This window comes from Danio rerio, chromosome 3 (assembly GCF_049306965.1).
Source record: "Danio rerio strain Tuebingen ecotype United States chromosome 3, GRCz12tu, whole genome shotgun sequence".
Lineage (NCBI taxonomy): Eukaryota > Metazoa > Chordata > Actinopteri > Cypriniformes > Danionidae > Danio > Danio rerio.
The window spans coordinates 36,798,125-36,825,512 of record NC_133178.1 but is presented as its reverse complement, the minus strand read 5'-3'; the positions used below and the strand labels follow the sequence as shown (position 1 = coordinate 36,825,512).

General features: G+C 34.7%; 1 protein-coding gene and 1 long non-coding RNA gene across 8 annotated transcripts in view; one reads left to right on the top strand and one right to left on the bottom strand.

Annotated features, from left to right (window-relative positions):
* Nucleotides 1–27,388, bottom strand: part of asic2 (acid-sensing (proton-gated) ion channel 2) — an 814,368-nt gene that overhangs the window by 674,607 nt on the left and 112,373 nt on the right.
* On the top strand, nt 9,154–11,588 carry LOC141381357 (uncharacterized). Of its 2 annotated transcripts, XR_012401359.1 has the most exons (7): nt 9,154–9,218; nt 9,495–9,534; nt 9,836–9,863; nt 9,999–10,055; nt 10,364–10,480; nt 10,587–10,690; nt 11,269–11,588. It is a non-coding gene; the product is annotated as an uncharacterized lncRNA (long non-coding RNA). The 2 variants fall into 2 exon arrangements; XR_012401358.1 differs by lacking the exons at nt 9,154–9,218; nt 9,495–9,534; nt 9,836–9,863; nt 9,999–10,055 and having other exon boundaries at nt 10,286–10,480.

The following is a 27,388-nucleotide window of genomic DNA, read 5'->3' as shown; positions in this document are numbered from 1 at the left end:
GGCCAAATGAAGAAAGGGCCGAACAAGAAATTGAAGGAAGGAAGGACCAAACTAATGAAGGAAGGAAGGATTCGAGACTGAACAAACGAAGGAAGGAATGAGCAAATAAATGTATGAATAAACAAAGGACCCAATGAAAAAAAGGAACAAATGAATAAGTGAACAAATGAATGAAGGAAAAAAATGAACAAACGATGGAAGGAGGGAGGGAAGGAAGGACAGAACGAACAAACGAAGGAAGAAAGGAAGAAATATAGGAAGATAACTGAATGCACTAAAGAATGTTTACGTTTATGTGTTGTAAATGCATCAACCTTTCACAGAGTAATGCTCACTCCTCACTTGGGTACTTTTAAAAGGGCTACTTTTTACTCATAATTTGAGAAATAATTACAACAGACTTTTTTACTCGCACTTAATTTTTGGGAATGTAATGGTACTTTTACTTGAATATGATTTTTCAGTACTCTTTCCACAACTGATTATTTATCAATATGTGGACCGTTTTAGATTCTCAGAAGCTATGGAAAATAAAAATGCAAAACAGGAAATATGGTAAGACCACAATTATTGTTTACAGCCCTCAAAATGGTCTATACCGCATACCTTTGGACTGTGGGGGACAACAGAGCACCCAGAAACGCCAACTGGCCCAGCTGAGACTCAACCCAGCGACCTTCTTGCTGTGAGGCGACAGTGCTAACCACTGAGCCACTGTGTCACCCCAGTGGCTGTTCAATTGTAAACAAATATTCAGATAGGGCTGATCTTTAGCTGCTGAATTCATCTCTTTCTCTCACTGTAATAAACAGTCTGCTCTCTCCTGGGAGGTCATCCAACTCATTTCACAGTAAATTACAGTAAATTAGTATCTCCTTCCACCTGATGAGCAGATCTTTGTTACGATTGCTGGATGACTGGGTGTGAATATTTGAAGAATGTTTTTCAGAGCTGGCTGTGTTATTTTTTTGGCTAGGGTGCATGAGGAGGGCGGGGTAAGCTTTGTCGCTTTGTACACAAGTTGTCCTCTAAGGCAAAGATAAATCTGAGATATGACATATGAAATGAGATAAAAACGAATACAAGAAATGTTTCTGGATGCCTGCTGTAGCAATAACACAAGGCCAGAGAAAAATGAGAGGTTAAAAATAGAATATGAAAAATATGCCAGACAATAAAAGAAGGGGGAAAGAAACTTTTTTTTCTGACATACAAATGAAATATGTTATTTCAAGGTGTAAATTGATTATAAATCCACATATGCGAATACACAAAAAGGGGGGAAATGTGATGCAACCTCCAAAAAAAATCATATTTGTATGCATATTGGTCATATCATCAAAAACAGCTAGAGAAATAGTTCAAAGGGGTAATCTGCATTTTTATTTCTTTGTAATGGTCTTAAGCTACCTTTTATTATTTGTGATACTCTCTTTTGAACACACTGTTTTGTATACATGCTGCATTCAAGAATAAACACCTACTGCTATGATACAGTAGAGCTAACATATTTGCATATTAAAATAATAGATGAACACCAATGTGCTTATGCTGTACTCCGAGGACAACATGGATCATTTGGGTTAAAATGTACAACATCTGAGCTAGGGGTGTAACGGATCTCGGTTGATCCATAATTCGTACGGATCTCAACCCACTGTTCGAAACACAAGTGGCCTTTGTAGATTAATCATAAATTAGTAACAATAGCAGACAGATTACCTATTACGTCATTCAAATCACATTTATGAAAGCATTTTGGCTTTCCCGTAAAATATAATGATGATGCAAGAAGTTGTGGTCAATTATTCGAGATGTGATGGCTTCTCAAAGGTGTTTTCTGTCACTGCTTGTTTAGCCTACATTAATGCATTCAGTTTAAGCTGCACGAGTAATCATTAAAAGATCGGGATCTCAACACCCACGCAACATAAATTATAAATGATGTTGATTTGCATATGTTTACCAAACCTTCAAATCACTGCATTCAAATCTGTGTTTGAAAAATGCAAAAATCAAGAAAGAGATTCAGTCTTTAGTCTTTTGGGTGTGTTATGAAGTTACAAACAGTAAAATAACACTGGGATAACATATTATAGTTTAGATATAACCACTAATGTTTATGGTAAAGATTAAAATCATCATCATGTGCATTTAACAACGCTGAAAAATGAAAGTTGTAGACTGAAATTACATTATTTAACCACTAGGTGGTGAAAACCAACCATCAAAAATATTCCACTGAATAATTCTTCAAAATTTATAGCAATCTAGCATCTAGCAATGAAGCATGAAGTTTTGCGAGTGAATAACTAAATCATTTATTGAAAACGAGACTAAAATTAAAAATGAATTGTACAAATTATAATGTTAGATTTATACATTTAGCATCATCAGCTCCGGTAGTAGTAACTGTGAATTTTCACAGTACTGAATATTTTACAATAAATGTTTTTTTCAGCTGATTATTTATTCATTTTATATTAAAATCTATATCTGTTGGTTAAAACAAAAAGTGTCTTGCAGTACTGTTTTTGTAATAAATGAAAAGCAAATGACATTTTTTCCCTTGGACTGATTTGTAACAAAAAAAAACATGTGATCCTAACTGCGAGATTTGTGATCGTTACACATCTAATCTCAGCAAATATACAGTAAATCAATGACGATGCATTAACCTCATAAACCCTAGTGCTCATTTTGGGATTTACGCCTTGATTTTGCCTACCCAAATTTAAAAGCTTCCCAAATCCACATGCAGAGGTGTATATGCAAATATTTGGTATTTGATATAAAAAAAACTTTTAATTTTCATAAAACACAATTAAAAGTGTTTAAATAACTGTATATGTTGTCTGTGTTATAACAAACACCAAAAAAAGAGGCGCTTTTTGTATTTTTTTGTTATTTTTTTTATAAACTCAAATTTAAAAGTGTACCTTTTAGGTTCTGTGTGGTCTAGGTTGCTGTAATTAATTTTGGTGGTTCCTGCACATGTCTGTTATCATAGTAAAAAAGAAAAATATCTCTACCATAATCTATGCAAAGGTTATTGTATTTAAACTGTTAAGAGGTACTATACAAGCCACAGGGATTGATCATTGTTTTCAATTCTGCGCCATGGAAACACCGATATTCATTCGACAACTGTTTAATATGTGAATATAATTCAGTAAAAAGAATGCTAGAACCGTATGAGCACCAGCAAGAGCTTTCATTTATAACTTGTACATGTGTCATATACAAACTATATGAAAAATATGAAAAAGAACCAATGTTCAATACCCAGCTCGGGTATCAAAAATACTGTGTATTTAAGTGTAAATAACTTTTGTACAGTAGAATAAAAACCAAAATGATGTATATGTACATAAAATATAGCTTCTACACTATCAAACGAAACCACTTAAGGGGGTCTGGTGCAATGTTAGCCCTTTAAATCTTAAAGTGAACGTCAATGACGTCACAAACCCGATACCAGGTCCGCAGAGTTTAAGTGGTTTTTAAAGACAAATCAATAATTACACTCGTTAATCACACTTGAGTGTTGCAGTTGTCTGCAGTACAGGGCTACACAATACATTGTTTTAGCATTGATATCGCAATATGCGCATCCGCAATGGTCACATCGCAGGATCAGCAATGTTGAACTGGTATTTTTATTGACTAGGAGCTATATTTGAAAATGAGAATTGTCACTGCAATGTTTAACCAGAAATTTAGCAAAACCTTTGTTATTTATATGTGTTTTTAAAGTCAGATATAAGTATCCGGGCATAACGAATGATGTTTATAACTTTAAGAAAGATTAACTGTATTTATGTAAATATATGATGAAAACTATACAGTGTTATTTTACATGAAATGACTATTAAATTTCTCTAAATATTGTTAAACGTTCAAACAAAAATCATAAATCACTGTGCATTTTATTTGTACAGTATCATTTTTGCAGATGTTCTCCCTTATAAAATCATCAAAATGTATCTAAATTATAAATTCTTTCCAAATAGACCCATTCATTTCATCTGATGAAATTATACTAAATATCACAATATACATTTATATACACATCGCAAAAATTTTTTCCATTAAGTTGCAGGCCTTGTACATGGTCTTTTATTTTCAGTGGCTCAAAAAATCCAGCAACGAGCTGCGTCTTCTTAAAGAAAAAAAAAATCAACTGTTGTAAAATCAATTGAACAAACACAGTTTCTTGCACAATCTCACATTATCTGTCCTAATCTTAGACAGAGACATCACCGGATGTGAGCAACATGACGTGACTAAAAACAAACTTAGAATAATCAGCGATTCTGTCTATGCCAGATGTAGAGCAGCAACACATATCAAATCCCCTGGGGAAACTGATGCCCTGTTTTATTACCAATGCACTCCTGAAGCTCACACATGTTTCTGATATGAGGGAGAAATGGATACTAACATTACAGATAAAAAGGAAAGTCAAAGACAACTTGTCACTGCATAATGTAATCCTCAGAAATCACTATCCTGTGTTTGTGTCTCTCCAGTTTTTACTGGTATCAAACTACATGTGTGAATCAATAGGAGAGGTTAAAAATGCTATTTGAATTATTATTATTATTATGATGTCATACTAAGACAAAATTTCTATTAACTTGAATTTAATTTAAACTTGATGTAAAACTACCCCACTAAACCTTTCCTTAGTTAAAAATGGCTCCCTTTTTCTTATTGAAACACGATTTCAAAACTCTAACTTTATTGGAAGTATTTCCTATATATACTGTATATAGGCAAAAGGTCAAGGCAAGCAGCAAACAATCCTGCAAGGCAAGTTTATTTGTATAGCACATTTCATACACAATGGTAATTCAAAGTGCTTTAAATAAACTGAAATAAAAGAGAGAAGTGTAGGAAAATAAAACAAATAAAAAAGACTAAAAACAGATTAAAATATGTTAAAATAATCTAAAATGACGAAGCAGTCCAAAAAAAAAAAGGCAATACACTTGAAAATGTTCATTTTTTTATGTGGCAGTAACAAGATTTCCCAATGACTTTTTGCCCCATAGACTTCCATACATACACACACAAATACGACAGACTGGAAATGCAAGCTCATGTGCAATTTTGCATGCTTAAACAGTGATAGGCAACATATTGCTCGCAAGACATATGTGGCTTTTTGACCAAAAATATGTAGCTTTCCAGGCGGCTTCCTTAATTAACAATATTTTGCAGTTTAAAAAAATTGTAACCGTCACAAGAAATCCATACGTTTCCGATTAATAATACAAATACAATTCCCATCCCCTGCTCTAGTGTAACCGTGGCATGTGAATGACTAAAGTGCTGTGCAATGTGCTGCAGCTGTGTAAGTGTAATCAGTATCCAACCTGAAAAACCGTTTCAGCTGTGAGATGTAAAGCATGATGGTAGGTATAGTCTGAGGCTGTTTCTCAATTCCAAGATCGCAGAGAACGGACTTGTGTTATTGTGGAGACTAGCGATGCTGGGTTCTTCCTGATGGTCACATGACCTTGACGCACTTTTTAATGGAAAATTATTTAAACATTACAGCATTCATACAAAGAGTTAATGTTTTTGCCTTTTTTAAAATATATACTTTGCATTAAAACATTATAAATATACGCTACACAATATAAATTAAACAGATTTTAATACGAATTTCAGCAAACAAACAACCTCAATGTGTTTATTCCTTCATTAAGATGTCCATGTTTATATTCACATTTTCATTTAGGGAAACTCCTGAGGTAAATAAATGATATCTCTGAACTGTAATAATAAATCTAAATAAAGTGCTGCGCTTCCCACCTCCAGTCGCAATGACTACTGGGACTTCCAGAGCCAGTTCGGTGCTCAAGTCTGCATCGCTGCGTCCTCAATATCAAGATCACATCCAGGAAGTTTCACGCGTCCTCTGCTCTTGCGGTCTTGAGTATTGGAACTGAACTTTGGCAGCTGATGATAATGTTACACAAGAACACGAGGATGCAAGACCGCTGAAGAACGCATATTGAGAAACAGCCACAGTGAATGGCTGGTAGAGTGTTCATCTAGCTGGTGTGCCCTATATGGTGAACTTGAAGATGAGCAATTTATGAAAGGAACATAAAAGTACAGAAAAAGTAGATGTCTCTCCCCTGATCAGTAAGCTGAACTGCTGATCTTTAAAGAAGAGTGGACTTTTCCAACAAATATTCTGTAAACTGTATTTCAAAGAATATTCTTTTACAAGGTACTGCTGCAATAGAAGAACTATCCATCAGATAGAAACAGACAGAAACATCAAACAGATAAAAACATTTATTTATTATATTGTTAGGGCATTTTCACCACGGTTAGAGTTTAAACATGTCTATTTAGCCACATTTAAAACCTGGATGTGGACTTCACTAACTGAAAGATATATCTCAAAGATAAGCACGACAGGTTAGATAAGAAACATGTATAAGAATGGAGGACTAAGAGACCAGAAACCTGTATAAGAATGAAAGACTCAGAGATTCCAGCCTTCAGACACTTGATCGACTGCCTTTTGCTGCTATTGTGCAAATAAAAGTCTCACCTTGGCACTTAGAAGATATCCATTTCCTTTTTTTTCAAACTTTGAAAATAGCTTAGACAAATAGAACACTTTCTCAAGCAAAAATATAACTACTTTAGAGATGTCTTTCAAACTTTTAAAAACATTTTCACTGCGGCAAAAAAGAAAAACTATGTTCTCCTGCTTGCTGGACAAAGTGAGACGCACACCTTCAGAGGCGATCTAGCATTTCCTACAAAAATTGTAAGCTACATTACAAAAAAAAAGGATATTTTTCAGATAATGACTTCATAAAAAATTCAAAACTTAATTCTTAAATCTCAATAGAAGCTTGTAAATTCATTCATTTTCTTTTCGACTTAGTCTCTATTAATCAGGGGCTGCCACAGCGGAATGAAGCGTCAATTTATACAGCAAATGTTTCATGCATCGGATACCCTTACAGCTGCAACCCATAACTGGGAAACACCCATACACTCTAGCATTCACATACATACACTACAGCCAATTTAGTTTATTTAATTTACCTATACTGCATGCCTTTGGACTGTGGGGGAAACCGGAGCACGCGTAGGAAACCCGCGCTAATAAGGGAGAACATGCAAACTCCACACAGAAATGCCAACTGACCCAGCCAGAGCTCGAACCAGGGACCTTTTTGCTGTGAAGCGATCAAGCTACCCACTGCACCACCGTTTCGCCCGAAGCTTGTAAATATGAAATCAATTTGGTTCAGTCTTATAAGAAAAGTCATGGCAAAGAAATGACTGCTTTTGGCCATTCTATTTACAGAATTCTGATTTGCAGTGTTAAATATATTGATGATAGAAAAATTATTCATGTTAAATGCAACATTTTGTAACCGTATTAATTTAATAGCAACATTGTTTTGATTAAATAGTTGATGAAAGTTTAAAGGGGGAAAGCCAGTTTTTTAAATAGGAATCCATGCATGGGTGTAGGGGATTTCTCTGGTTTTACTGCAGATGAAAGCTCGTCGAGGATTCTCAACACTGACAAACATAAAGCTGATTGGTTTGTAGGTTACTTCGAGCAAGCTTCATACATTGCTGTGCTATAGGTTATTACAAATGAGTTATTTAAATTATTGTTTGTAAAAATTGTTAAAAATCTTCTTCGTTAAACATCACTTGGAAAAATATTTGAAAAACCCACACTGTAAAAAATTTCCAGGTTTTCACAACAAGTTACTGTAATTTTTCACAGTAAATTACATTAGTATCCCTTCACAGTATTTAACTGAAAAATTCACAGTAATATGTTGTATTCATAATTTTATTGTGAAATTACGGCAGGTAGCATGATTACAGCAAATTACTGTGAAAAAGACTATATATTTTGCACGTTAGTTATAGAAATTCAAACCTTTTTTTGATTCAACGTAGAAATTAATACAAATTAACTTTTAACAGATAATAACAGAAGGTTATAGCCCTCAAAACGATTTGGTTACCAACATCTTTTTGGTTGTACTGCACCATTATTTAATTTTTTTTACAGTTAACATAGAATAGGAAATAATATTTAATGAACATAACTGTGTGCTTAGCCAAAACATAATAAATTGGAATAAAAAGTAATTAATTAATGAAACCAAACTGTTAAACAGCCAAAAATTATTTAAATGTCAGGGTAAATGTCTGCTTTAGACGGTTTCATGAGTATTGGGCACCTGTCATCGCCTGGAGGTCACTAATCTCAGAATTATATATATATATATATATATATATATATATATATATATATATATATATATATATATATATATATATATATATATATATATATATATATATATATATATATATACCACAGATTAGAGTTTTAAACAACTACATTTTAGCATGAAAAACAGTTAAAACTTCATTTACTGACGCATATAGAGCCATCGAAGACGGGGCAATTGTCCCAATGTCTAGCCTGAAGACAGGCGCCTCTCGGCGGATACATGAGTAATGAGCGCCGTTACCGCCTGGAGGTCATAGATCTCCGCTACCGGCAAAACACACTTAAAATTACACACAATCTTTACTAACAATCCACAGATTTTAGTTTTGAAGAACTACATTCTCGCATGAAAAAGTGTTAAAACTTTATTTCATTACATATTAAAAGCAACATTTATAATATTATGTGCCTTCTCATCCACCATTACAGCTTGATGCAGCATGATGCGAAATTAATCCTGGGAGGAAAAAATAATAATTCTTAATACACTCCAAACGAACTTTATTCTTATTGTTAAAGTCAGAGATATGTAATATTTTGAATGGCGAAGAAAAAAATTAACTTTATATTTCAATGAATATATCACTTTTGCACTGCTTCGGTTCAGGACTCGTGTGACATTGAATCAGATTCAGACATTTTATCAGACGTGTTCATAAGCTCATAGTCATCAACATGCAATTTGTGTACAAGCAGTACACGAACCAAGCAATATGATGAAATATTAATGAATTATATGTCTGCGTCTTACAATATTATACAAAATGGAATCGGTTTCAGGCGAATTCGACTCTTTACTGTTCACTTAAAGGAGCCGATTCATTGAACAGAACTGACTCGACTCGACCGCGAACAAGCGCCATCACCACAGACAACGTCTCCGTCGTCTCTTCACCCAACGAATTCATCCTCGGTAAGTGTTAAAATGTGACTTTTGTCCGTTAAATGATTGTTGTATGTGTATTTCTGTATAGTGCATGTCATTTAACAGGAATTTACCGAGTACTTTGGTTGTACTCGCACATACAGGGTTTAAGCGCGCCTTTTTTTAAAACAAGAAATTAACGACGCCAGATGGTGATTGTAGTGTTTTCTGAGGTAACATAGCATAACGTTAACGTTAGTTCCTGAAAAAAAGAAAGGGAATTTTCTTTAATTAACTTCTTGTTAACTGCATTTTCTGTTTCAGTACAAGACTGAAGTAAAGGTGAAATGACTGTAACGTTTAGGTAACTTAAGCTCTGGCTTTCACTTAAGTTAACGTTACGGTTAGTCACCATCATGTACGTTAATTTTGTTCACTGTAACGTTAACGTTAAGTTAGATAAATAAACTAAACTCATTATGAAACAAGTCTTAACTGTTTTATTAAATGAGGCTTATAATACAATTCAGTTGTATTATTTTAAACTAACACTAACACAGTAAATATTGTATATTTCTCACTGGTGTTAATGCAGTGCTAACATTTACTAATGAGAACTAATTGTATATTGTCACTAACTGTAGATTTTATTTTTTGGTGTTCAGGTGTACCTGATAATAGCTGAAGTGTGAGGTGAGTGTAAATTCTAAGCACACAAATATAACCTAAATTCATTATCACAGTCTAAACCTATATATATATACACAGTATGTGTGTGTGTGTTAGGTTGAGTCTTATTCTACTCTTATTATATTTATATTTTTGCAGCCACAGCCACTGATGTTGAAACACTGATGCCAATCACCCCTCTCTTGATTATTAAAGGTAACGTTGTACCTTCCTCGTTTTTATTAGATTTTTAAATGTCAGGTTTTTCACAGATTTGTTGTGAGCAGTTTCTTGTACAAACTCTTTTTCTTCTTCCAGAAGTTCCACCAGTACCTCCAGTAGTAGTAAATATTAGACAGATTTTTTTCAACTATAGTTTTTATTTTTATTAGCAATTTTACTGGGCATGTGTGTTTGTTTGCTTGGTTTTTAATAGGCAGAGCATGGAGTGTCAACTTTGTTTCTACAAACAAATTTAATTATTCACAAACACCTCTAATTTAGTCCTTCTTTCCCCCTTTTAGTCTTATTCCTTGGAGGGTCGAGTGGTCATGGGACCTCACCTGGATTTAACGACTGACTTTGGATCTGGTCTGAAACTGAAGTATGCTGAAGATGCCTTTTGCACTCTGGAATTTAAGGTAATGTCTACAATAAATATTGTAACTGAGGGCTTGTTTTCGGGGGGTTAAACAAGGAATGTATAGGAGCACAAGTCATGACTCCCCTTGTCCCCTTGTAATAAAGGGGTGTGTTGCAGACTCAATTTGTTTGTCTGTGCTGGAGACCAGAGGGAAAGCTGTCTTTAAAAGGATGGGGCTCTTATACCATATGTGAAGTGACCTATTCAGGTGAGTGGATTACATACAAGTCATTGCAAATGCATAAATAGTGGGAAATTTTTACTGGGAAGCACAAATTAAGTAAAACTCAAAAAACGTGGAAAAATATTTGGAATTTTTACAAAAAAAACTTGATTGAAATGAATACAACACAAGTGCTGTATCACTTCAATCAAGTTTTTTGCAAAATTTTCCTAATATTTAAATCATGAAAAATTAGCTTGATGCAAGAAACATCCTGCTAGTATTCAAGAACAAGTGCTGTGATGTACGTGTTCACTTTGCAGTAAGTGTGAACCCAGCATTAGATTATAGTCTGTAAACAGAAGGTGTAAATCAAATCAACTGTTTTAACATGCTCTGCCTAGGTCATTAAAACCCCTATTTGTTGTTAGACTGTTCTTGAATGTGTGTTTGTGATGGAAATGCTTTTCAGATGTTTTTGTTTAAATGATTGCAGTTTGACTGAGCTACAGTATTGTCAGCATGTTCAAACTGAGCTAACAGTAATTTTGCTCTGTAGTGCAGCAGTAGTGTCCCAGAAGTGTTGTATGAAGCTAACTGTTTGTCTGCCCTTTTGCTTATAGGTGCTTTTTGGGCACCAGTTTGGAGATGGAAGACAGACCAAGTCAAAGAAGCAGAGAAGACACATCAACTAGCAAGTGTGTAAAATTATCAGGAAAATGATTCATGATATATATATATTTATATATATATATGATATATATATGAGAAAGAGAGAGCGCGCACTCTGAAGCACTGCTTTTTATATGTATGCTACATATGATGTCAGATTTTTTTGTTAATATGTTCTTAGGATTTTTTGAGGCTTCACCTTCACCTTTTGAAAGTTTTCTGAAATGTTGACACAGATGTCATTAAGCTGTTAAATAAATCTGTAAAATGTATGTGTGTTTGTTTTTATTTTGATTTTAGAGTCTTCTCAGATCACCCAAAAATGAAGATTCTGTCGTCATTTACGCATTTTCAGGTTGTTTAGACACAAAGGGGAATATTTGATATTTTTATTCCTGTGTTTAACAAAAAAAAATAATTTTTAACAGAGCTGTAACAACCTGAGGGTGAGTAAATCAAGATATAATTTTCATTTTTGTGTGACCTAAATTTGCTTTGAAATTTTACAGCACCAAACTGTAAAATTACAGTAATCTGGGATATAACTGTAACTTTAAAGTTAAATCAGGTATTTAAACTGCAACCTACTGCTAAATCACAGTAATCGTTTTGCAAATTCACAGTAAAATACAGTTAATTCTACAAGATAATACTGTGAAATCACAGTAACAGACTTTATTATCTACTGTAAAGTTACAATATATGGTTGTAATTTCACAATAATTTAATGTGACAAAACCACAGTAAATTACTGTGAACTACCTCACAATAATTTACTGTGAATTTACATACAGTAATTTACTGTGAAAGTAATGCAATTATTAGCCAGTAATTTACTGTGAATTTAAGGTCAAATTTTTTACAGTGCAGGCAAACACGGAGAACATGGAAACTTCACACAAAAATGCCAACTGGCCCAGCTAGAACTTGAACCTGTAATCTTCTTGCTTTAAGTCGACAACGCTAACCACTGAGCAACCATGGAACCCAGAGATTTTCTTCTAAAATTCTTCTAAAACCCCTGAGCCACCGTAGTGCAACATCATCCCCTCAGTTTTTATATTTTTGTATATTTAATTTTTATATGTACTTAGACTTTCTCCTGAAATACACAAAGAAATAAAAATAAATAATAAATGAATAAAGTAAATGAATAAGATTCCTTTTTTTCTTTCAAGATTTACAATGATGTAGGTTAGATGTAGGTTTTGATCACTCAATAAAATAAAGATCACAGAAGGTGTTACATTTAATTTACATTATAATGTGTAATGTTCTGTAACAGGTCCATTTTTAATATTTTGAAATATGTTGATGGCAAAACTAAGTTGCATCTGATGGTTACCATGCTATATCTTTCTACTTTTTATCCTTCATTATAAGTTTGGCCTGTTAAATAGTAAATGGACGCAATCCATTTTTGTGAAAAAATGTTTACACGTAGGCAAGCCATAAATATTGGTCTCAGAATCTCCAAATAGTTCTTTATAAAAAAATTTAAAAAGAATTTGCTTCTATCATAATGCCCTAGCTTGAAAATAAATATAATATTCATGTCTCGTAGTGAAGATTTATAATACAAAACTAAAAAAATAAATTAAAAAATCATTAATAACTCTTTTACTCATTTATTATTTATTGTTACTGGCAATCTCAAATCAGATTAGTGTTTCAAAATGACACCCCATATGTGTTCTCCCTGATGTTTCCGCTCACCTTCTTGTTACTTTTTTATCATTTCTTTCTTTCCTCCAGGGCCATATGAACACTAACAACGATGCCTGGGCTTTAGAGAGATCCTGTTCAACTTCATTCTGTACACTATGCAGAGCGGTGGCCTACATACTGACAACACTGTCAAAAAATGTTGCATTTATATATTTATTTACATAAAAATATGTACATTTTCTATTAGAATACAAGTATGCTTTTCTATTTAAATATATTTTTAAATTAAAATGTGTTCCTTTGGCAGATTACCCAATTATATAACGTACTAGGGCTGCACGATATATCGTTTCAGCATCGAAATCGCGATGTGCGCATCCGCGATAGTCACATCGCAGGAGGGTGCGATGCAAAAAAAAAAAATAATAATAAATTATATATATATTATGGGTGGAGCCGAACCGGAATACGGTATTCGGAAAAGCAGGAATAGAGTGTTTTTACGAATACTTATGTCAAACAATACTTGATAAATTATTTGTATTTGGGAACAAGAAAAACATTATATCAAAAAGCTGCGTTTCCTCATGAGACCGCACTGCATGCCCGCGTGAGCGAGTGAGTGAGTGAGTGAGTGAGACGTTCAGGAGTCGGTGGGCGGGGTGGGGCCGGGGTAAGGAGACTGAGCAGGCTGCTTCTCTATACAGCAACAGAGAAGGCTTGGCAGAGCGAAAAATACTTTTCTGCATTACTATTTTTGTTTATTTTATCATACTAAAATAACACGTGACAGAAGTTCACTCAAAAGTGAAAGTTCTTTCTGTTATTAATTACTAACACTCCCGTCATTCCTACTACTTTCAGAGCATAAATTTTGATATTTTACCATATGAAAATGCAATGCAGTTATGAAAATTGAGAAATTAAAGCAATACAGAGATCTGGTCCCGCGTCAGGTCAGGGTGCACCTAACCTTAAAAACGCAGACGCGGCGGAGGCGCACTAAACTCACACGGGAAAGAACTGGGCATTCAATTCATGTTTTAGTGAAATAATTCTTTAAATACATCTCTTTTGATCTCTAAAGGGGAAAAAAGCAAAAGACATTTGTCGTTAAATTAATTTTAGCAAAGACGCAACTGCCTGTCATTTTCACATTAGTTTTTCAGTTAGGGATTTGGTCTATTAGAGTAACCTAATAAAATTGTTTTGTTGAACATTGTAGTCTACACAATAATCGATATTATAATTTATTATATACATTAGCTATTATTAAAACTAAACTATACAATTGATAAAACAAAACCCTTTTTAATGTTTGCTTTCATTTTGACACCGCTAACAGTTGTAATAAGAAACATCACATTATGCAGAAGCATGCAGTCTCAAGTTAAAAACACCTTTTGAGTTTAAAGATGATCAGCCTGCCAAGTCAAGTTTACAGTGTCATAAATGAAATGGGTAGCATGAGTAAAGGGGATTTGCCCAGCACACAACCTCATGCGCTGCAGGTAGGCTGAATGATAATCTTTAAAAATATAGGCTATGCAATACAAAACTTTAAACATTTAATTATTTTTTAATGAAAAGAAAAGAAATCAGGAGAGTAAAATATAATTTAAACCACTGGTCTGGCGCTGATACTTTATTGTTTGTATCCAGAAGAAGGGGGAAAAAAGCAGATGAAAACCTGGCTGGGGAGACGGCGATAACATATCAGTTCTTCAGCAAAGATCACGACATCATTGTGATGCGTTTATCATACAACGCAGTTCGTGTTTATAATCATTAATATTAACTAGTATTAGTTCTCTCTCTAGACTTAGTTTTAGGGCTTGTTCTTGTCGGCGCAATATAGCCTCGGCTTATTGCACGTACGAATCCGATTGTGAAGAATGATTAAGCGCTTGCATTTTTTATTGCATCCTTTTCGCAAGTTATTCATTTGTTTTGTTTTTTAAGTGGTGCGAACATTATTTACTGGCAAATGTTCCTCGATCTCGTACATCAACAAATAATGTAGCCTATTTAAGTTAATTTACCTTTTATGTAAAAATTAAGGAATAACCGAATTTAATATTAATAAATAAAACATCCGTATAAACGTACATGTTTATTTTTGAACTTTCGTTAATAAAACAACACAAAACTGTTTATAAATATTGTAGTTAAATATTACATTACTTTAACTGCTTGAAACTGTATAATAATAACAACAATTAAACGTTACATTTTTAAGAACTTAACAAATAGTCTAAATGGCACTTTACTAATCAGTGTAATAATAATATAAATATTAATAATTATAAGTAAAAAGAAAATATTAACCTAGTAACAATATAAGTCAGATGTTTAAAAAAACAGCGTAGTTTCTCTCCACCTTTGTAGTCATATTTTAAATTATTTGCCAGAAAAACTAACATGTTGACTTTGTCCAGTTTAAGTGAAGAATGGAGTTATAATGTTTCCAGCAATACACTGTCAGACGGTGTGCTTGTAGCTAAAATGCACAGACAGGTTACTTTTTCACAACCATGCGAGAGAGGGCTTCTCCTTCTGTTCCGCCGCCCGCATTTCTCGCAACGCGGAGCGGTGCGTTCTTAAGTAGTTACCAAATAGCCTATGCTCAATTTCTCGTCAATGTCTTCCATTTATCACTTTCTCTTTTGTATCTGGCCATTTTTGCAAATGCCTCTGCCATGCCTGGCTGAGCTGGGCTTCTGCGTTTAGAAGACAGGAGTTGATTAAGCCTACATGGCTTTTTTTCCCTCGCCGTCAATCGCCACTAGCTTGCATGGTTCGGGACCCGTGGATCTGCGTATCGATGGATTTGCTCCTCAGTGTTTGGACTCTCAGCACTCAGCAGTGAATATTAAAACACACTTTACTTAAAACCCCCATACAAAAAGCTTAATCCAAATTGATTCGTTCACCTTTCTAGTTCGGCACGAATCCAAAATGTTCCCAGATGTAAGAGTTCGTTTTCTAACAAGATTCATGGTTGAACTTGAACTTGCTGAATCGCGCCTAATGTTATATTCTAACAGATATGTAATACTTGGCAACATAACAGTAATTTGTGTTTTAAAGTGCGTGACTTCACGTACTACGGCCGGTGGCAATGGACAACCGAGGTGGCAATGACCACCGCGGTGACGCGGTTGTCATGGTGACCGTCACAGCCCTAGTTTTAAGTATATATATATATATATATATATATATATATATATATATATATATATATATATATATATATATAAAATATCGCAATATATATCGCAGGGGAAAAAAATATCGCAATGTCAATTTTTTCCAATATCGTGCAGCCCTATAACGTACTGAGATAAAATCATACGGAAAGGTCTGAAAATAAAACACAAGCATGGATTCAATATATAAATATGGATATTCTATTAGACAAAAAAAATACAATTTGTTTAAATGTACAAACGCAGCAGTTGAGACTTTCTGTTATGAATAGAGACATCACAATGAAGGTGAGTTTCCAAATGTAGCTTTAAAATAAAAGTGGTCTAACAAGGCAGGGGTCAAAATACTAGCAAACAGCAAAAACAGTATCCAAGGGTAAATCCAAAAGAGTAATTTAATAAATGGACAAGGGTTGAGGCAGGAAGAAACTATTTTAATCAGAGAAACAGGCAAACAAAAACCAGGCAGAAACAGGAAAAAACAGGACACCCAAAGTGGCTTGGAATAGTCCAGAACAATATGAAAAAGAGTGTATGTGTGTGTGGTATTATTACCCTTTACTACTGAATACATTCAAATGTAATATCCCTGATCTACATTTTAGGCAAGGCAAGTTTATTTATAAAGCACATTTTATACACAGTGGCAATTCAAGGTGCTTTACATAAACAGGAATAAAAACAGATGAAAACAGCATACAGACAGTTTTTCCATGTTCCAAAACACTGCTGTATCATATTTTCTCATTTAACTCTGGTACTTCCCCATTCTAGTGATCATTCGTGTGTGTATAGACTATCCTGTCACAAAACGCGGTGAAAATCCTACACAACGGTAATGGTTTGATTGCCGTGTTTACATGTCTGTACTGCACTTCAACAATGCAACTAAGATAGACTTGCTCCACGTCTTAATTCCATTTCTGCTTAGTTCGATTATTACTTTTGTCGGATTAAGGTAATTAAAAATTGCTGTTTGTGCTAGACTCTTAATCAAAGTGTTGTTTTAGTCGTACTAAAATCGAATTATTGGTGTCCATGTAAATGTACTCTAAAGAATGTCCACTAAAAAAGAAATTGGTCACTTTGTGTCTAATCCATGCAAGATGTTCTATTGCCCTGAGCTGGGAAAATGCTAATTGCCCCTCCATTAGACTATGGCAGAGAAACTTAATTAGGCTGGCTTGTGTAGCAAGCCAGACTACTGTTATCCTATTAAACTTATTATTATTAGGCTGGCTTGTGTAGCAAGCCAGACTACTGTTATCCTATTAAACTTATTATTATTATTAGGCTGGCTTGTGTAGCAAGCCAGACTACTGTTATCCTATTAAACTTATTAGGCTGGCTTGTGTAGCAAGCCAGACTACTGTTATCCTATTAAACTTAATATTATTATTAGGCTGGCTTGTGTAGCAAGCCAGACTACTGAAATCCTATTTAAACTTATTATTATATTTTCTTCTTCTGAGACTAAAATTCAAAACTCATCTCCTCCTAGAGGTTTCAAGCTATGACCATCAAACTCGGGTCAGACTTCCGAACTATTCTGACTCGGGTTGCTATGTCTCCTCAGACTGATCCGACTTTCGGTTTTCCGAAAAACGTCCCGGGACCGTCGGAAAAATCCCATAGACGTAACATTGGATCAAACTTTGTGACCTCATAACTCCGCATCAGAATGTCACACAGACTTCTAACTGGGCTCATTTAACTCAGACTATCAAACTGCCAATGACTGATCACCTTTAAACTTTCTGGCCACGCCCTAACAACCACTTTTGGACCCTAGAAACCGTCCCATAGACTTCCATTGCAAAAGACTCTCATTGACTTTACATGGGATCAAACTTTGTGAGCTCATAACTCTGCATCAGACTGTCCTACAGACTAATGGCTGAGCTCATTTAACTCAGTCTAGCCAGCAGCCAATCACTGATGGCCTTTTAACTTTCTAGCCACGCCCTAACAACCAGATACTGCACCCTAGCAACAGTCCCATAGACTGCCATTAAAGAGGTTCAGACTGATATTGTCATGCTGCAGTGTGATAGAGACATGGGGGTTGTTTTTAACTGTTCATACTGGCAAGAAGCTTTGATACATCATCAGTCTAAGCTGTCAATCAACTCCATAGCAACAAAACAGACTAACCTAGCAACGATATAACACTAGCTATATCTCAGCATCAAAACATCGTAAAGAAGCGGGGGTTGGCTTGTTTGACTCATGCTCGCACTCTATCTATCATCTATCTATCTATCTATCTATCTATCTATCTATCTATCTATCTATCTATCTATCTATCTATCTATCTATCTATATACCTCTACATATCTATCTATCTATCTATCTATCTATCTATCTATCTATCTATCTATCTATCTATCTACCTTTATCTATCTGTCTATCTATCCATCCATCTATCCATCATGCTAACAATTTGCTAATTCACACTAGAATCATGCTAGTCACATGCTAATTCATGCCAAAATCATGCTAGTCACATGCTAATTTATACTAGAATCATGCTAACAACATGCTAATTCATGCTAGAATCATGCTAGTCACATGCTAATTCATGCTAGAATCATGCTAACAACATGCTAATTCATGCTAGAATCATGCTAGTAACATGCTAATTCATGTTAGAATCATGCTAACAACATGCTAATTCATGCTAGTAACATGCCAATTCATGCTAAAATCATGCTAACAACATGCTAATTCATGCTAGAATCATGCTAGTAACATGCTAATTCATGCTAAAATCATGCTAGTAACATGCTAATTTATGCTAGAATCATGCTAGTAACATGCTAATTCATGCTAGAATCATGCTAACAACATGCTAATTTATGCTAGAATCATGCTAGTAACATGCTAATTCATGCTAGAATCATGCTAGTAACATGCTAATTCATGCTAGAATCATGCTAGTAACATGCTAATTCATGCTAGAATCGTGCTAGTAACATGCTAATTCATGCTAGAATCGTGCTAACAACATGCTAATTCATGCTAGAATCATGCTAACAACATGCTATATCATGCTAGAATCGTGCTATTAACATGCTAATTTATGCTAGAATCGTGCTAGTAACATGCTAATTCATGCTAGAATCGTGCTAACAACATGCTAATTCATGCTAGAAACATGCTAGTAACACGCTAATTCATGCTAGAATCATGCTATCAACATGCTAATTTATGCTAGAATCATGCTAGTAACATGCTAATTCATGCTAGAATCTTGCTAGTAACATGCTAATTCATGCTAGAATCGTGCTAGTAACATGCTAATTCATGCTAGAATCGTGCTAACAACATGCTAATTCATGCTAGAATCGTGCTAACAACATGCTAATTCATGCTAGAATCCTGCTAGTAACATGCTAATTCATGCTAGAATCGTGCTAACAACATGCTAATTCCTGCTAGAATTGTGCTAACAACATGCTAATTCATGCTAGAAACATGCTAATTCATGCTAGAATCGTGCTATTAAGATGTTAATTTATGCTAGAATCGTGCTAGTAACATGCTAATTCATGCTAGAATCATGTTAGTAACATGCCAATTCATGCTAAAATCATGGTAACAACATGCTAATTTATGCTAGAATCATGCTAGTAACATGCTAATTCATGCTAGAATCATGCTAGTAATATGCTAATTAATGCTAGAATCATGCTAGTAACATGCTAATTCATGCTAGTAACATGCTAATTCATGTTAAAAGCATGCTAGGTACATGCTAATTCATGCTAGAATCATGCTAGTAACATGCTAATTCATGCTAGAATCGTGCTAACAACATGCTAATTCATGCTAGAATCATGCTAACAACATGCTAATTCATGCTAGAATCATGCTAGTAACATGCTAATTCATGCTAAAATCATGCTAACAACATGCTAATTCATGCTAAAATCATGCTAGTAACATGCTAATTCATGCTAGAATCATGCTAACAACATGCTATTTCACGTTAAAATCATGCTAATAACATGCTAATCTATCTATCTATCTATCTATCTATCTATCTATCTATCTATCTATCTATCTATCTATCTATCTATCTTTTCATACTTTTTAAAACTGTTTAAACTAAATAAACTATTAACGTCAGGCTTTCACAAGCCAGCCTCAAAGTTTGTTCTCAAACTTTAAGAATCTAGTTATATTTTCTTCTTCTGAGACTAAAAATTAAACTCTATCTCGTCCTAGGCCTTTGATGCTATGACCATCAAACTCGGGTCAGACCTCCGAACTATTCTGACTCGAGTTGCTATATCCTTTCCGACTGATCCGACTTTCGGTTTTCCAAAAAACGTCCCGGGACCGTCGGAAAAATCCCATAGACGTAACATTGGATCAAACTTTGTGACCTCATAACTCCGCATCAGAATGTCACACAGACTTCTAACTGGGCTCATTTAACTCAGACTATCAAACTGCCAATGACTGATCACCTTTAAACTTTCTGGCCACGCCCTAGCAACCACTTTTGGACCCTAGAAACCGTCCCATAGACTTCCATTGCAAAAGACTCTCATTGACTTTACATGGGATCAAACTTTGTGAGCTCATAACTCTGCATCAAACTGTCCTACAGACTAATGGCTGAGCTCATTTAACTCAGTCTAGCCAGCAGCCAATCACTGATGGCCTTTTAACTTTTTAGCCACACCCTAACAACCAGATACTGCTCCCTAGCAACTGTCCCATAGACTGCCATTAAAGAGGTTCAGACTGATATTGTCATGCTGCAGTGTGATAGAGACATGGGGGTTGTTTTTAACTGTTCATACTGGCAAGAAGCTTTGATACATCATCAGTCTAAGCTGTCAATCAACTCCATAGCAACAAAACAGACTAACCTAGCAACGATATGGCACCAGCTATATCTCAGCATCAGAACATCGTAGAGAGGCGGGGGTTGGCTTGTTTGACTCATGCTCTTACACCATCTATCTATCTATCTATCTATCTATCTATCTATCTATCTATCTATCTATCTATCTATCTATCTATCTATCTATCTATCTACCTCTATCTATATATCTATATATCTATCTATCTATCTATCTATCTATCTATCTATCTATCTATCTATCTCTATATCTATCTATCTATCTATCTATCTATCTATCTATCTATCTATCTATCTATCATCTATCTATCTATCCATCATGCTAAGGACATGCTAATTCATGCTAGAATCATGCTAGTTACATGCTAATTCATGCTAGAATCATGCTAGTCACATGCTAATGTATGCTAAAATCATGCTAGACACATGCTAATTCATACTAGAATCATGCTAACAACATGCTAATTCATGCTAGAATCATGCTAGTCACATGCTAATTCATACTAGAATCATGCTAACAACATGTTAATTCATGCTAGAATCATGCTAGTCACATGCTAGAATCATGCTAACAACATGCTAATTCATGCTAGAATCATGCTAGTAACATGCTAATTCATGTTAGAATCATGTTAACAACATGCTAATTCATGCTAGAATCATGCTAGTAACATGCTAATTCATGCTAGAATCATGCTAACAACATGCTAATTCATGCTAGAATCATGCTAACAACATGCTAATTCATGCTAGAATCATGCTAGTCACATGCTAATTCATGCTAGAATCATGCTAGTCAAATGCTAATTCATGCTAAAATTATGCTAACAACATGCTAATTCATGCTGGAATCATGTTAGTAACATGCTAATTCTTGTTAGAATCATGCTAACAACATGCTAATTCATTCTAGAATCATGCTAGTAACATGCTAATTCATGCTAGAAGCATGCTAACAACATGCTAATTCATGCTTGAATCATGCTAGTAACATGCTAATTCATGCTAGAATCATGCTAAGAACATGCTAATTCATGCTAGAATCATGCTAACAACATGCTAATTCATGCTAGAATCGTGTTAATTCATGCTAAAATCACGCTAGTAACATGCTAATTCATGTTACAATCATGCTAGGTACATAATAATTCATGCTAGAATCATGCTAGTAACATGCTAATTCATGCTAGAATCGTGCTAACAACATGCTAATTCATGCTAGAATCATGCTAACAACATGCTAATTCATGCTAGAATCATGCTAGTAACATGCTAATTCATACTAAAATCATGCTAACGACATGCTAATTCATGCTAAAATCATGTTAGTAACATGCTAATTCATGCTAGAATCATGCTAACAACATGCTATTTCACGTTAAAATCATGCTAATAACATGCTTATCTATCTATCTATCTATCTATCTATCTATCTATCTATCTATCTATCTATCTATCTATCTATCTATCTATCTATCTATCTTTTCATACTTTTTAAAACTGTTTAAACTAAATAAACTATTACCGTCAGGCTTTCACAAGCCAGCCTCAAAGTTTGTTCTCAAACTTTAAGAATCTAGTTAATATTATTATTCTTCTTCTGAGACTAAAAATTAAACTCTATCTCGTCCTAGGCCTTTCAAGCTATGACCATCAAACTCGGGTCAGACCTCCGAACTATTCTGACTCGAGTTGCTATATCCTTTCCGACTGATCCGACTTTCGGTTTTCCGAAAAACGTCCCGGGACCGTCGGAAAAATCCCATAGACATAACATTGGATCAAACTTTGTGACCTCATAACTCCGCATCAGAATGTCACACAGACTTCTAACTGGGCTCATTTAACTCAGACTATCAAACTGCCAATGACTGACCACCTTTAAACTTTCTGGCCACGCCCTAGCAACCACTTTTGGACCCTAGAAACCGTCCCATAGACTTCCATTGCAAAATACTCTCATTGACTTTACATGGGATCAAACTTTGTGAACCCATAACTCTGCATCAGACTGTCCTACAGACTAATGATTGAGCTCATTTAACTCAGTCTAGCCAGCAGCCAATCACTGATGGCCTTTTAACTTTCTAGCCACACCCTAACAACCAGATACTGCACCCTAGCAACTGTCCCATAGACTGCCATTAAAGAGGTTCAGACTGATATTGTCATGCTGCAGTGTGATAGAGACATGGGGGTTGTGTTTAACTGTTCATACGGGCAAGAAGCTTTGATACATCATCAGTCTAAGCTGTCAATCAACTCCATAGCAACAAAACAGACTAACCTAGCAACGATATAATAGCAGCTATATCTCAGCATCAGAACATCGTAAAGAGGCGGGGGTTGGCTTGTTTGAATCAGGCTCGCACACCATCTATCTATCTATCTATCTATCTATCTATCTATCTATCTATCTATCTATCTATCTATCTATCTATCTATCTATCTATCTATCTACCTCTACCTATCTATCTATCTATCTATCTATCTATCTATTTATCTATTTATCTATCTCTATCTATCTATCTATCTATCTATCTATCTATCTATCTATCTATCTATCTATCTCTAACTATCTATCTATCTATCTATCTATCTATCTATCTATCTATCTATCTATCTATCTATCTATCTATTTATCCATTTATCTATCTCTAACTATCTATCTATCTATCTATCTATCTATCTATCTATCTATCTATCTATCTATCTATCTATCTATCTATCTATCTACCTCTATCTATCTATCCATCATGCTAACAACATGCTAATTCATGCTAGAATCATGCTAGTTACATGCTAATTCATGCTAGAATCATACTAGTCACATGCTAATTCATGCTAGAATCATGCTAGTTACATGCTAATTTATGCTAGAATCATGCTAGTCACATGCTAATTCATGCTAGAATCATGCCAGTCACATGCTAATTCATACTAGAATCATGCTAACAACATGCTAATTCATGCTAGAATCATGCTAGTCACATGCTAATTCATGCTAGAATCATGCTAACAACATGCTAATTCATGTTAGAATCATGCTAGTAGCATGCTAATTCATGTTAGAATCATGCTAACAACATGCTAATTCATGCTAGAATCATGCTAGTAACATGCTAATTCATGCTAGAATCATGCTAACAACATGCTAATTCATGCTAGAATCATGCTAGTCACACGCTAATTCATGCTAGAATCATGCTAGTCAAATGCTAATTCATGCTAGAATCGTGCTAACAACATGCTAATTTATGCTAGAATCATGTCAGTAACATGCTAATTCATGCTAGAATCATGCTAGTAACATACTAATTCATGCTAGAATCATGCTAACAACATGATAATTCATGCTAGAATCATGCTAGTAACATGCTAATTCATGCTAGAATCATGCTAACAACCTGCTAATTCATGCTAGAATCGTGCTAATTTATGCTAAAATCATGCTAGTAACATGCTAATTCATGTTAAAATCATGCTAGGTACATGCTAATTCATGCTAGAATCATGCTAGTAACATGCTATATCATGCTAGAATCATGCTAGTAACATGCTAATTCATACTAGAATCATGCTAGTAACATGCTAATTCATGCTAGAATTATGCTAACAACATGCTAAATCATGCTAGAATCATGCTAACAACATGCTAAATCATGCTAGAATCATGCTAACAACATGCTAATTCATGCTAGAATCATGCTAACAACATGCTAATTCATGCTAGAATCATGCTAACATTATGCTAATTCATGCTAGAATCATGCTAACAACATGCTAATTCATGCTAGAATCATGTTAACAACATACTAATTCATGCTAGAATCATGCTAACATTATGCTAATTCATGCTAGAATCATGCTAACAACATCTATCTATCTATCTATCTATCTATCTATCTATCTATCTATCTATCTATCTATCTATCTATCTATCTATCTATCTATCTATCTATCTATCTATCTATCTATCTATCTTTTCATACTTTTTAAAACTGTTTAAATAAACTATTACCGTCAGGCTTTCACAAGCCAGCCTCAAAGTTTGTTCTCAAACTTTAAGAATCTTTTTTCTATATTATTCTTCTTCTGAGACTAAAAATTAAACTCTATCTCCTCCTAGGCCATTCAAGCTATGACCATCAAACTTGGGTCAGACCTCCGAACTATTCTGACTCGAGTTGCTATATCCTTTCCGACTGATCCGACTTTCGGTTTCCCGAAAAACGTCCCGGGACCGTCGGAAAAATCCCATAGACGTAACATTGGATCAAACTTTGTGACCTCATAACTCCGCATCAGAATGTCACACAGACTTCTAACTGGGCTCATTTAACTCAGACTATCAAACTGCCAATGACTGATCACCTTTAAACTTTCTGGCCACGCCCTAGCAACCACTTTTGGACCCTAGAAACCGTCCCATAGACTTCCATTGCAAAAGACTCTCATTGACTTTACATGGGATCAAACTTTGTGAGCTCATAACTCTGCATCAGACTGTCCTACAGACTAATGGCTGAGCTCATTTAACTCAGTCTAGCCAGCAGCCAATCACTGATGGCCTTTTAACTTTCTAGCCACACCCTAACAACCAGATACTGCACCCTAGCAACTGTCCCATAGACTGCAATTAAAGAGGTTCAGACTGATATTGTCATGCTGCAGTGTGATAGAGACATGGGGGTTGTGTTTAACTGTTCATACTGGCAAGAAGCTTTGATACATCATCAGTCTAAGCTGTCAATCAACTCCATAGCAACAAAACAGACTAACCTAGCAACAATATGGCACCAGCTATATCTCAGCATCAGAACATCGTAGAGAGGCGGGGGTTGGCTTGTTTGACTCATGCTCGCACTCCATCTATCTATCTATCTATCTATCTATCTATCTATCTATCTATCTATCTATCTATCTATCTATCTATCTATCTACTTCTATCTATCTATCTATCTATCTATCTATCTATCTATCTATCTATCTATCTATCTATCTATCTATCTACCTCTACCTATCTATCTACCTCTACCTATCTATCTATCTATCTATCTATCTATCTATCTATCTATCTATCTATCTATCTATCTATCTATCTATCTATCTATCTATCTATCCATCATGCTAACAACATGCTAATTCATGCTAGAATCATGCTAGTTACATGCTAATTCATGCTAGAATCATGCTAGTCACATGCTAATTCATGCTAGTATCATGCTAACAACATGCTAATTCATGCTAGAATCATGCTAATTTATGCTAAAACCATGCTAGTAACATGCTAATCCATGCTAGAATCATGCTAACAACATGCTAATTCATGCTAGATTCATGCTAGTAACATGCTAATTCATGCTAGAATCATGCTAGTATCATGCTAATTCATGCTAGCATCGTGCTAATAACGTGCTAATTCATGCTAGAATCATGCTAGTAACATGCTAATTCATGCTAGAATCATGCTAACAACATGCTAATTCATGCTAGAATCATGCTAATAACATGCTAATTCATGCTAGAATCATGCTAACAACATGCTAATTCATGCTAGAATCATGCTAGTAACATGCTAATTCATGCTAGAATCATGCTAACAACATGCTAATTCATGCTAGAATCATGCTAGTGAAATGCTAATTCATGCTAGAATCATGCTAACAACATGCTAATTCATGCTAGAATCATGCTAGTAACATGCTAATTCATGTTAGAATCATGCTAACAACATGCTAATTCATGCTAGAATCATGCTAACAACGTGCTAATTCATGCTAGAATCATGCTAGTAACATGCTAATTCATGTTAGAATCATGCTAACAACATGCTAATTCATGCTAGAATCATGCTAGTAACATGCTAATTCATGCTAGAAGCATGCTAACAACATGCTAATTTATGCTAGAATCATGCTAGTAGCATGCTAATTCATGCTAGAATCTTGCTAGTAACATGCTAAATCATGCTAGAATCATGCTAACAACATGCTAATTCATGCTAGAATCATGCTAACAACATGCTAATTCATGCTAGAATCATGCTAACAACATGCTAATTAATACTAAAATCATGCTAGTAACATGCTAATTCATGCTAAAATCATGCTAACAACATGCTAATTCATGCTAAAATCATGCTAGTAACATGCTAATTCATGCTAGAATCATGCTAACAACATGCTATTTCACGTTAAAATCATGGTAATAACATGCTAATCTATCTATCTATCTATCTATCTATCTATCTATCTATCTATCTATCTATCTATCTATCTATCTATCTATCTATCTTTTCATACTTTTTAAAACTGT